This window comes from Ixodes scapularis, unplaced genomic scaffold (assembly GCF_016920785.2).
Source record: "Ixodes scapularis isolate PalLabHiFi unplaced genomic scaffold, ASM1692078v2 PGA_scaffold2__306_contigs__length_199485367, whole genome shotgun sequence".
Taxonomy (NCBI): Eukaryota; Metazoa; Arthropoda; class Arachnida; order Ixodida; family Ixodidae; genus Ixodes; species Ixodes scapularis.
Genome location: NW_024609857.1, coordinates 150,552,195 through 150,563,182, shown reverse-complemented (window position 1 = coordinate 150,563,182; position 10,988 = coordinate 150,552,195). Strand labels below are relative to the sequence as shown.

General features: G+C 49.7%; 2 pseudogenes; both read left to right on the top strand.

Annotated features, from left to right (window-relative positions):
- Positions 1-304: 304 nt before the first annotated feature.
- LOC115329511 lies at positions 305-2,314 on the top strand (annotated as a pseudogene).
- A 1,556-nt stretch (positions 2,315-3,870) lies between these two features.
- LOC115322255 lies at positions 3,871-6,024 on the top strand (annotated as a pseudogene).
- The last annotated feature ends 4,964 nt before the right edge of the window (positions 6,025-10,988 follow it).

The following is a 10,988-nucleotide window of genomic DNA, read 5'->3' as shown; positions in this document are numbered from 1 at the left end:
AATGGACGGTCTTCTCATCGAATCCTGCTCTTATGACAATTAGCGCCGTATTAATTTACAGTTACCGCGATATAATTGATACCAAAGTGTGCGCGAAGGTGCGGGGCATCGACCGGTACCAGTTTTGACCAAACGGTACGTGATTTTCTCGATTTACGAGGACCTTTCTCTGGTGCGGTGCGGACTTTTCGGTAAGCCTAACGTAGGCCTACCACCAGTACGGCCACCGGTAGCGACGGGCCCGGCCGTTAGGCCCAACCCGGCCTAACCCGGCCGGGTTGGGCCGGCGACGAGTACGACCAAGATGGCGTCCGAAATGGAGGTGGCCACGTCGGTAGGTGACAACATGGCGTCAACGCTGAGCATCGGCAGTTTCGGTGGGCGCACGTACATCGAGGTCCACGGAGAGGACATTACACCGGAAGAAGCCGAAGGCTGGTCCACCTGCGGCAAGCGCATCAAGCAGATTATGGCCGGCAAGGAAAACGGTGAGTCCGCCGTCATTACTCGCCAGTCTAGCCTCAAGACCAGGGCCAGCTTTGCCAAGAGAGTTGCAGCTTCGGTAACGAAAGCGGCGAGGATGCCGATAGACATGCCGAAAGAAGACACCAAGATAGTCATGAGACCACGTGGCGGTCTCAACGTAGGGAGAACGGAGGTTTCAGTTATCATGTCGGTCGTCATGACGGCGGCTCGAGTAACGAAGGAGGAAGCCAAAGCAGACACCATCTGCACGAACGCGCCGCAAAACATCATCGTGGTCAGCACCCCGGAAGAGAGGCGCGCCACGCTGTACTCTAAGGTCAAAGCCCTTAACATAGGAGGCAGGACATACGAAGTCAGCGCCTACCGAACGGCACCGGACGGTACGGTCAAGGGAGTCATCCGAGGCATAGCCGTAGATGACACCCCGGAGGAGATAGCCGAAAACATCGTGAACCCGTACAACCCCTAGCGGTGGAGGAGCACAAAATCGGCAATACAACCACGGTGATAGTACTGTTCACAGGACAGAAAGTATCGAATTACATCAAGTATGGCTCAATATTAGTCAGGTGCGGGCTTTACCGCAAGCACTTTGACGTGTGCAAGCAATGCGGCAAGGTCGGCCATAGAAGAGACGTATGCCCAAATCCCAACACCAGAGTGTGCTTCGGCTGCAGAATCGCCAACCCCAGCGAGGGTCACGAACGCGAATGCAAGCCCAAGTGCAGGCTCTGCAGGGGACAGCATCCAACGGGCGAGAGGGAATGCAAAAACAAGTACAAGATACCGTACGTGGTCAAGAAACGGCAATGGGAACGCAAGATGGAAGGCATGCAGCAACAACCGGATCCGGAAAGCTTTCTGGCGCCGCAAGCGCCGTCTGTCGAGAGATTCCGCGGGGAATCGAGGCAGCGTGACAGCGGCCGCCAAAGGGACCACAGCAAGAGAAGCAGGAGCGCCAGCCGCCGCAGACCGTCGCAGCCCTACCGAAAATTCCGGTATAACTTTTCGCTATCCGGATTATGGAACCGGAAATCTATCTGGATTCTATCTGGACTCTATCTGGAATTGAGGTTTTCAGAAATTATTCCTTTGTTCTCAATCTGGATTTCGGGTTTCCAGTAACAAATTTCCTGTTCCATATTCCGGATACGGAAAGTTATACCGGATTTTTCGGTAGGGAGTCGAGGGAGAGAGCCGCCTGGGCCGACGCAGTCAAGGTAAACATGGCAGAGAAGAGACAAACACCAGCGCAAAACGCCGAGAAGAAGATCCAAAAAAAGAACGGGGTGGTGAAGCGCTGAGAGACCAGAACGAGAAGCTAAAGCGGAAAGTCGCCGAACAGGACGCAACCATCAAGGAAATCAACGAGAAGCTAACGACATTAATCGCAAAACAGCAGCAACAGCAGCAGCAGCTGCCGAAGCCCGCATAAGAGAGGAAACAAGGAGAGATGACCGCGGACGAACCAGAGGTCGAGGTGGACCCGAGAACCACGAAAGCGGCGGGACCGGCTCTCAAGAGGAGAGCCATAGAGGGCGCCAAGGAGCGAAAGATAACGGAGAGAATCGAAAAACAGGACGACAGACTCGACCATCTTGAGGCGACCAGCAAGGTAACCAACGAACGCCTCACCACCCTCGAGCAAACGGTTCAGCAGATGACAACGAACGTACAAAGCACGATCCAGAACATGATAGCGCAGATGCAAGCACAGCTGCAGGCGCACATACAGGCACAAATGCAAAGTATAGAAGCACAGATCATCGCCAAACTGCAGCAATCATGGACGGGGCAGCACGTACAGCAGCAACCACACAGCCAGTGAGAGACCTTTTGGTATGGCACTGGAACTGTAATGGCTTTACCGGCAAGAGAGCGGTGCTACAGCAACACTTGCAGCAACTAATGAGGAAACCAGACGTCACAATGATTCAAGAAACACTCAGCGAAGCGACGCCGAGACTCCCGGGCTACCGGTCGCACGACAGCCCGCCGAGCGCAAGGGACACGTCCAAGGGCAAGGGCAGAGGGGTCTGCACCTTCGTTAGGAACGGGATCCCCTTCATGGAACACGAACTGATCGGCAGAAGCGCCATCGAACACTGCACGGTGGAAGTAATCACGGGCCGGAAGAGGAAGGAGAGCACTTTCCTGATGAACGTCTACAGCAATCCGTCTCACGGACAACAGAAGTTCAAGGCACTATTCCACAAGGCGAGCAGAGTCGCGGGGAGCAATACGCTCGTAGTGTGCGGAGACTTTAACGTTCCGAACCAAGACTGGGGCTACCAAAGAACGACGGTCAAGGGGAGGGAGCTGATGCAAGATGCCACCGACGTGGGACTGAACCTAATCACGGATCCGGCCTTTCCCACCAGGATCGGCACATCGGTTACGAGAGACACCACTCCGGATCTTACCTTCGTCAAAACCGACGGAGGATCGAGAGAAGCGGAATGGAGAAACACGGGCCAAGAGTTGGGCAGGGATCACTACATCGTGGAGGTCATCGTACCGCTCAAAGGACAAGGCAATACCGGCATAAGGAAGCATCGCATTACGGACTGGGATGCCTTTCGAACGGCACTACCCGCGGTGCAACTGGACATTACGGACATCGAGCAATGGTCGGCTAACGTCGTTGAGACGACGGAAGGAGCCACCAAAGAGCTGGAGACGGACGAACGGATAGACAGGATGGACAGTCGGCTGTCCCACTTGATAGAAGCCAAGCAGTCCATAAAGGCGAGGTGGCAGAAGCAAAGTACCAACCGACGTCTAAGGAAGAAGATTGCCGAGCTCAACAGGCAGATCGAGGCCCACTGCAAGGTGCTATGCACCCAACAATGGAACGAGGCCTGCAACGAAGCCGACGGACAGATACACAAGGGCAAGACGTGGAACATGCTGCGGCACCTCCTCGACGACACCAAGACCAAGGGCCACCAACACAACAACCTGGCCAGGATCCTACACAGGGCAATCTGCGAATACGGGGAGGACGAGGTCAAGCGGCGCTTGGACGCCAAGTACCTACCGACCACGCCCACGGAGAGATACTCGGATTACCAAGGCAACGAGAACGAGACGCTAGATCGAGCCATCGAGACGTGGGAAGTCAGAGTTGCCCTGCAGGATCTCAATGTCAGGTCCGCCGCGGGTCCCGACCGAGTGACCAACAGAGCGCTCAAAAACCTCAACGAAGCGGCCATCGAAACGCTCACGAACTTCTACAAGTGCTGGCAAGAAGGAAGGCTGCCCAAGCAATGGAAAGCAGCCAAGACGATTCTCATCCCCAAGCCTGGCAGGCCGCCCAACATAGAGAACCTCAGGCCGATCTCGCTGACTTCGTGCGTGGGAAAGGTCCTCGAGCACGTTCTCATGAACAGGTGGCAGCGTTACCTGGAAGAATCGCAGCTCTACCCAAATTCCATCATCGGGTTTTGGAACAAGCTCGGGACGCAAGACGCCATGATCTTACTAAAGAACGAGATCATCGATAATATGACAGGCACCAAGGACAGCAGAGTCATACTCGGGCTGGACTTGCAGAGCGCCTTCGATAAAGTGAGGCACTCGGCTATCCTGGCCCAAGTATCCAGGCTAAACATGGGCAGGAAGACATACGAGTACATCAAAGACTTCCTGACGGAACGGACCACCAAAATCTGCGCGGGAGACCTGCAGCTCGAAGAGAAGAAGCTGGGCAGCGTCGGAACCCCGCAGGGCTCGGTGATCTCCCCGTAACTCTTCAACCTCGTGATGATGGGGGTGGCCAACCGGCTAGAAAGAGTAGCGGGAGTCCGTCACACCATCTACGCCGACGACGTTACGCTATGGGTACCGGGAGGAAGCGACGGACACATCGAGACAACGCTGCAAGAAGCGGTCAACGTCATCGAGGAGCAGCTGGACGGGTCTGGACTCGTCTGCTCTCCGGCCAAGTCAGAGCTGCTTGTGATTCCACCGAAAAGAACGGGCAGGAAAAGAAAGAATATGGAAGTCAAGTACGAGCGTCCCAAGATCATGGTGAAGACGGCAGGACGACAAGAAATACCGGAGGTCGAGAAGATTCGAGTGCTCGGGCTGCTCATCGAGCGAGACCGAGTCAACGGTGAAACGGTGAACAAGCTCGCGGGCAAAGCGGCCGCGGCAACGAGACTCATCAAGAGGGTGTCCAACAGAAGAGCGGGGATGAAGGAGGAGAGCCTGACCAGGCTCGTTCAATCCTTCGCAGTCAGCCACATAACTTACGTGGCCGCCTTCCACAACTGGAGGCCAAGTGACCGTAACAAGATACACGCCACCATACGCAAGACGTATAAGGCGGCACTCGGTCTTCTCGGGAGCACGAGCACCGAAAACTTCATGGCGTTGGGAGTCCACAACACGCTGAACGAAATAGCCGAGGCACAGAGAACGGCGCAACTCGAGCGTCTCACTGAAACGAGAACCGGAAGACAGATTTTGCGGGACCTTGGCCTCGATCCGAGGGAAGGCGAGCAGCAGACCAGCGTACCTATACCGGATAGCATCAACAGAAAGCTCAGCGTCTGCCGGATCCCGAGGAACGTGAACCCCGAGCACAACAAGGAGCGAAGGTTTGCGAGGGCCAGGGCTCTCGTGGACCTCCACGCCAGAGAAGAAGGGGCCGTCTACGTGGACGCGGCGGAGTATCGAGGGAGCAGCGACGCATACGCGGCGGTGGTCGTTGGGGCATCGACGGGTGCAACGAAGACCGCGGCGAGCGTCCGGACTAGAGAAGCGCACCGGGCGGAAGAGGTGGCCATCGCCTTGGCCGTCTCCGACCCCGGATGCACTGCAGTGTTGTGCGACTCTAGAACGGCAGTGAAGAACTACGCCAAGGGTAGGGTATGTAGTGAGGCCGCGCGCATACTACGCAAGGCCGCAGACATCGGACGCAAAAGTGCTGTGGCGATCAAGTGGTTTCCGGCCCACATGGGCACTGACGTGTCGGAACGCGGGAACGCGAACCACAACGAGACGGTCAACGCGTCCGCGCGAGGACTAACCAACCGCGCAGCTGCAAACACGGCCGACTCGGAGTGTTGGTCGCGGTACAGTGCCAAGGACAAGATGACCTCCTTCAACGAAATAGTGAAGTGGTACAGACTAAACAGACAGACTATGCCGCCACCTCATCCAGGGCTTACCAGGAAGGAGGCAGTGTTATACAGACAATTACAGACTGGGTCCCTGCTCACCCCGGTGCTAGCAAAGCACGTGTGTCCGAGCGTGTACGCGAGTGACGTGTGTAGACTGCGCGCGAAGGAGAGAGCTACCGCGGCTCACATCCTTTGGGACTGTAGCGTAAATCCGCGAGAAGCCAGCGAGAAGACGACGATCCCGCCGCAGCTAGAGGCTGCAACGAGGAGCTACGATCAAGAGACACAACTCAAGGCCGTCCAGCAGGTCTCGGCAGCTCTAGAGAGGCAGCGACCGAGCGAAACCGGGGAGAAGGGGAGCAGCACTCCCAGGAAGGGGGCGGCGGCCCTCTCGGACCCGCGGAAGTAGCGAGGAAGCAAGACCTCGAGGAGCAGAACCCACGAGACTGACGTAGTGGCCGCGTCGCGGTGAAAGTTCGTCCTCCCTGCGTGGAGGGAGCCTAACCGATTCTGCAGGCATTTTCAGTAAAGTTGTTCTCTCTCTCTCTCTGTGTGTGCGTGGGGGGGCTAGTTTGAACGAAGGACTCACAAAGCTGCATTCTGCTTCGTCAAACTTCGCCCTGAATGGCCTTTGTCACGCACTTTGGCTTCCCTGGGGCTTCCCACTCCCAGTCCCAACTTGAAAAAAAAAAAAAAACAAAAAAAAAAAAACGGACATTCCACAGAAACTGTACATAGAAAGAGATTGACCTCGTTTCCTACAGCTCCGCAAAAATCTTTCTTTTTTCCGTTCGAAAAAAAAAAAGCAACTTTTATTTTTGTCATTTCATAAAAAAAGGCCTGTGCCGGGGGGTGGGGGGGGGGGGGGGGGGGTCCCGTGGACAAATTGTAACGGTTACATGTAATTTTATTACTTCAAAAAGTAATCAGATTACTCTTGTGATTACTGCCTAATAAAAGTAATTGACTGATTACAAAATTACTCCAAAAAGTAATCGATTACAAGTAATTTGATTACTTGTAATGCGTACGGTACAAGTCTGCCTGGCAACGACAAGTACGAAGTGTGAAGTGACGTCACTAGCCCCGCTAACAATGCGAAGTACGTAGCGCTTCCTGCAAGCGTTTCTCGGTATAGATTGGGACTGCATAAGCTGCCGCGGCAACGGCAGCGGACAAAGCAAAATTTTTGCTACAGTGCATTTACTTTTCTTTCGCCAATTTTAGACCCTTTTGCGGTTTACAAACATGAACGGCCGTTTCCGTCCCAAGCGACTTCAGATCGCATCGTCTTCGCAAGCTTTTTGAGCTTGCTTATGCCACCACCGGACACAAAGTTGGAGATTTAACGAGGGCCTTCGCCTGCACAATATTACATCTTGGAAGAGGCAAGTTGGTTTACAAGAATACACGAAGCATTTTAACAGATCTCGCACTCCGTCGTTCTTTTGGCGTTCACCTGGAGAATTGGCGATTAAACGTCTTATCTGAATTTCAAGCAGCGGTGATAAGGTGACCTTTGTTCATTATTTTATAAACCGGCAGTTCTGTGGCATGTCAAAGACTGGAGCACCACCTGGTGGCGTTTACTATAAAAAGGGTCTATAGTGCAGTGGAACGTTCCACGCGAATTTATCTGTTTCGATACAGTGTTGTAGGAAACGGCGTTTCTGGAACGCGTTCATCTTAGGAGGAGCGAAGGAACGCCGCCGTTTTATTTTGCATCGGTGGAATTTGAACGGGAACTCGTGAAATTTTTACTCAAACGAAAAAAGAAACAGCGTTCCTTTTTTTCTTCGTCGAGTGGGGTAATTTTTATTTTATTTCTAAGATGGAAATTCTGATAGTGTTTAAAGATAGTTACGAAGAGCAGGATCTCGCTAACGTTTTGGTTACTTAACTTAGGGTTCATTTTGTGTGGTCCTCGCTTGGTAAGGGTCGGGCGCAGGAGAGCTAGTGGACATCGATTTTTTTTTTGGTGCCCGAGACTGCGGTACAAAAAGCAAAGCTTTTACCGTAGTCGAAGGAAATGACACAGACAGGGGGACGTTTTAAACTCGGCTACTTTTTTGCTTCCACGAATCCTCATACACCCAGAAATCTAAGGCCGACTACAGCTATCACCGAATTTCCACAAAGATACCTACAGTTAAAACAAAGGAACAGGTTACCAGACATCGAACGGAACCTTGTATCCCGACCATTGGTCACTTAAAAGATACACAAATATTAACTCTTATTCATTCTCAGTTTGTCCTCCACCTTTAAACTGAAAAACGAAGCAAACCGTCAAGAAGAAGGACTTGTAGTTTTCAAGGCTGACCTTCCAGAAGCCCTACCCTCTTCTTCACTTGCTCTTCTTGCGGACAGAAACCCCAAGAAGCAACTGTTGTTAACTTCGAACAAGGGTCTTTGTTAGATTGAAACGTGTGAGGTTGTTGTAAAACGCTCGTGCAATGTTGGGTAAAAGTATATGTCGCTCTTCTGAATCGTCCACCACAAACATGAATATGGTTAAAAGCTGAGATTTTTAAAGGTGAATTTATGAACAAATAAAACCCTGCTTCCGCTTTCTTTTTCCTGTTTTCCCCGTGCTCTGCCATCACGGCATTCAACTTTGTATGTTCCCTTTTGACGAGATATTAAAAAATTTTTCTCGAGTTAATTAAGCAATAAAGCAATCAGCAAAATACACGTGTATATGTACATTACTATATGAACTATATGTACATTAATATATGTAACTATACTCTCCTTTTTTTTTACTCTAAAGGGAACGAGTTCCTTTTTCACACATGCAGCTTGTAACGGGAACGCGTTCCAAAAATCAGAAGGAACGAGGAACGATCTTTTGTTTAATTTTTTGAGGGACGTGTACAAACGTTTTCGATAGAAGTGGCATCAGAAGGGAAGGATAGGGGAGAAGCATCTTTGTACTACTTAAAGACGAAAAAAGAGAAAAAAAAAGACACAATGAGGACAAAAGCACCGTCCGGAGCTGAATCGAGGTCACCGTAACTGAGTAGAGCTATCAGGATCTAGCACTCTTACCTCAAGGAATATTCGCGATCGTTCCTGCCACGCCTACGTATATGAAAACCTCAATCCGGGCATTTGGAAATGGTAGATATGCCCGTTTTCAAACCCGGAAGGCACTCGTCAACAAGCTTTGTGTGATATCTTGGAGCGGATCTCGTACTTATACCTATTTATATATTTACAATTGAAAACGAGCGTGTTGGTTAATAGATAAAAAACTCTAAAGTATAAAACAGCGAGGAGGACGGCGGGAACAGAACATCTTTCATTTAGCAACGACATAGCTAAATGAAAGATGTCCTGTTCCCGTCCTCGTCCTCGCTGTTTTATACTTTCAAGTTTTGTATTTTTATATTTAGTCTTATCAAGAAAATATTTTTTTTTTGTGTGTCAAGACGGGAGCAATTTTTTTCTGCGTTTCTCATTGTTTCATTTGATAACGGCACAAAGCTTCTAAAGGAATCGAAAAAGTAATGATTATTTTTGAAGTAATGTCCAAATAATTTTTCTCTCAAGTAATGAGTAATCTAGTTAAGTGCTTTAAGACCGAGAGAAATAGTAATTGTAATATATTACTTTTTTGAGTAACGTGTACAAGACTGGTTGTTACGTCAGTGATGACTAAATTATGATTAATTTGATTATGAATTTAAATACCGATGAAGCTGAAATGAGCCAGGGACTTGTCCAACTATCCTTCGTAGCCTTGTCTGTTTTCTCCACGACTACGACTCAACAAAAATTGTATTGAATTGAAAATGCAATTTCAGTAGCGTCATTCGTCAAGCTTCCTCCGTTGATTGTAGTGATAAGATCTAGTTGTGCACTATAAAATAATTCTCCTCTCGGAATTTTTTTGTTTTAAATTTAAGTGGCATACAAGGAAATCAGGCGATTACGTATTTCTGTTGACTCTCTCAGGCTCTGCACTTGTTTGACATTACGGGTGAACTTGTTTCTTCATTGCTACAACAAACCAAATTATGGTTTGTTGCCACGGATGAGTTTTGGGCGCACAATATCAAAGAAGGTTTTGTTTGAATATTCGTCATAAGTAATAACGATCACGACACCTTAACGAAACCTCTCAAAACAAAGACCGGAGAGCAAAACGGCTGTTACAGAGTGTGTCGTCTTGTCTTCTTACTCAAAATGTGTTCAGGACTACAGTCTCATAAAATAAAAATGACCCCCAAAAGATGTGACGCACAAGTGTAACACGTATTCTTTCCGCTACACTTTCTGGGGAAATTTAGGCGATCCGTTATTAATAAGCAAGTTTCCTCTCTAACGTTACCACAGAAACGCTTCCCGTAGAACATTCTTTTTTTTTTTCTCACAAAGTGTACGGGGAAACATTACGTATGTGTGGAACAATTCTACCTGACGCACCGTGTACCTCAGGTGTATCGTACAGATCAAACACCTCACACTTTTTTGCCTTGGTCTGCACTTCTTAAGGAGAAATTTTCACCAGCTTTCCTGAATTTTTTCATTATTTCCAATAGTAGACCAACCCTAATCTGCCAAATATTCTATGTGCTTGAACGATATAAGCCATGTCCCCGCTCTACTCCATTTCACATAAGTCCGACCTCAGCCAAAGCTACAATCCAATGGAGCCAATCAAGCAGTGCCAAAAAATGCATCGTCATGGCGCTTGTCGTCTTTTTGCGTTTACCATCTCGCACTAAACCAATCACGCACAATAAAAAAGAACGCAGGTTTACTTTGCATTGTACTGTATGTGACTTTGTCGAACCGACATCGCCATCCGAATGAAAATAAACAGTCATTTCGGCGATTCGCAAAATCTTTAGCGATGCGGGTTGCTCGCATGCTCCGTCATTAGAAACTGCTTTTAGACGCTGAAGCTTCAAAGGGGTTGCTAACGATGTGTTTTCGTCGTGTCTGGTAAGAGTCTTTTTGTCCGCACTGTAGGTCGAGGCCATCGGACGACGTCAATTTTCTCCCCTTAACTTCCGAAGCCCCGAGTATGTAAACGCGCACTAGACAAGAATACTATTTCCAGACCCGCGTATTTATGAATCTATACGCAGTGTGATGCAAACGTCACGACTTACTTTCTACCGATGCTGGACACGTACAACTCGTGAAATACGTAAATGCACACTGGGCTTGAGCGTGCAGAGTCAGACATTTCACTCGTGTAAGTTCAGCCCCGTCTCCCCCCAAAATAGACCTGTTTAAACAGCTACTGGCCCCAGGAAACTACGAGGTGACCAATGAGTTGCCTCCGTAGTGATATATACGTTACAAAATAAACATTTTGATGTGTACAGTCACCGCTGCTGCTGTATAATTTAGAATGTT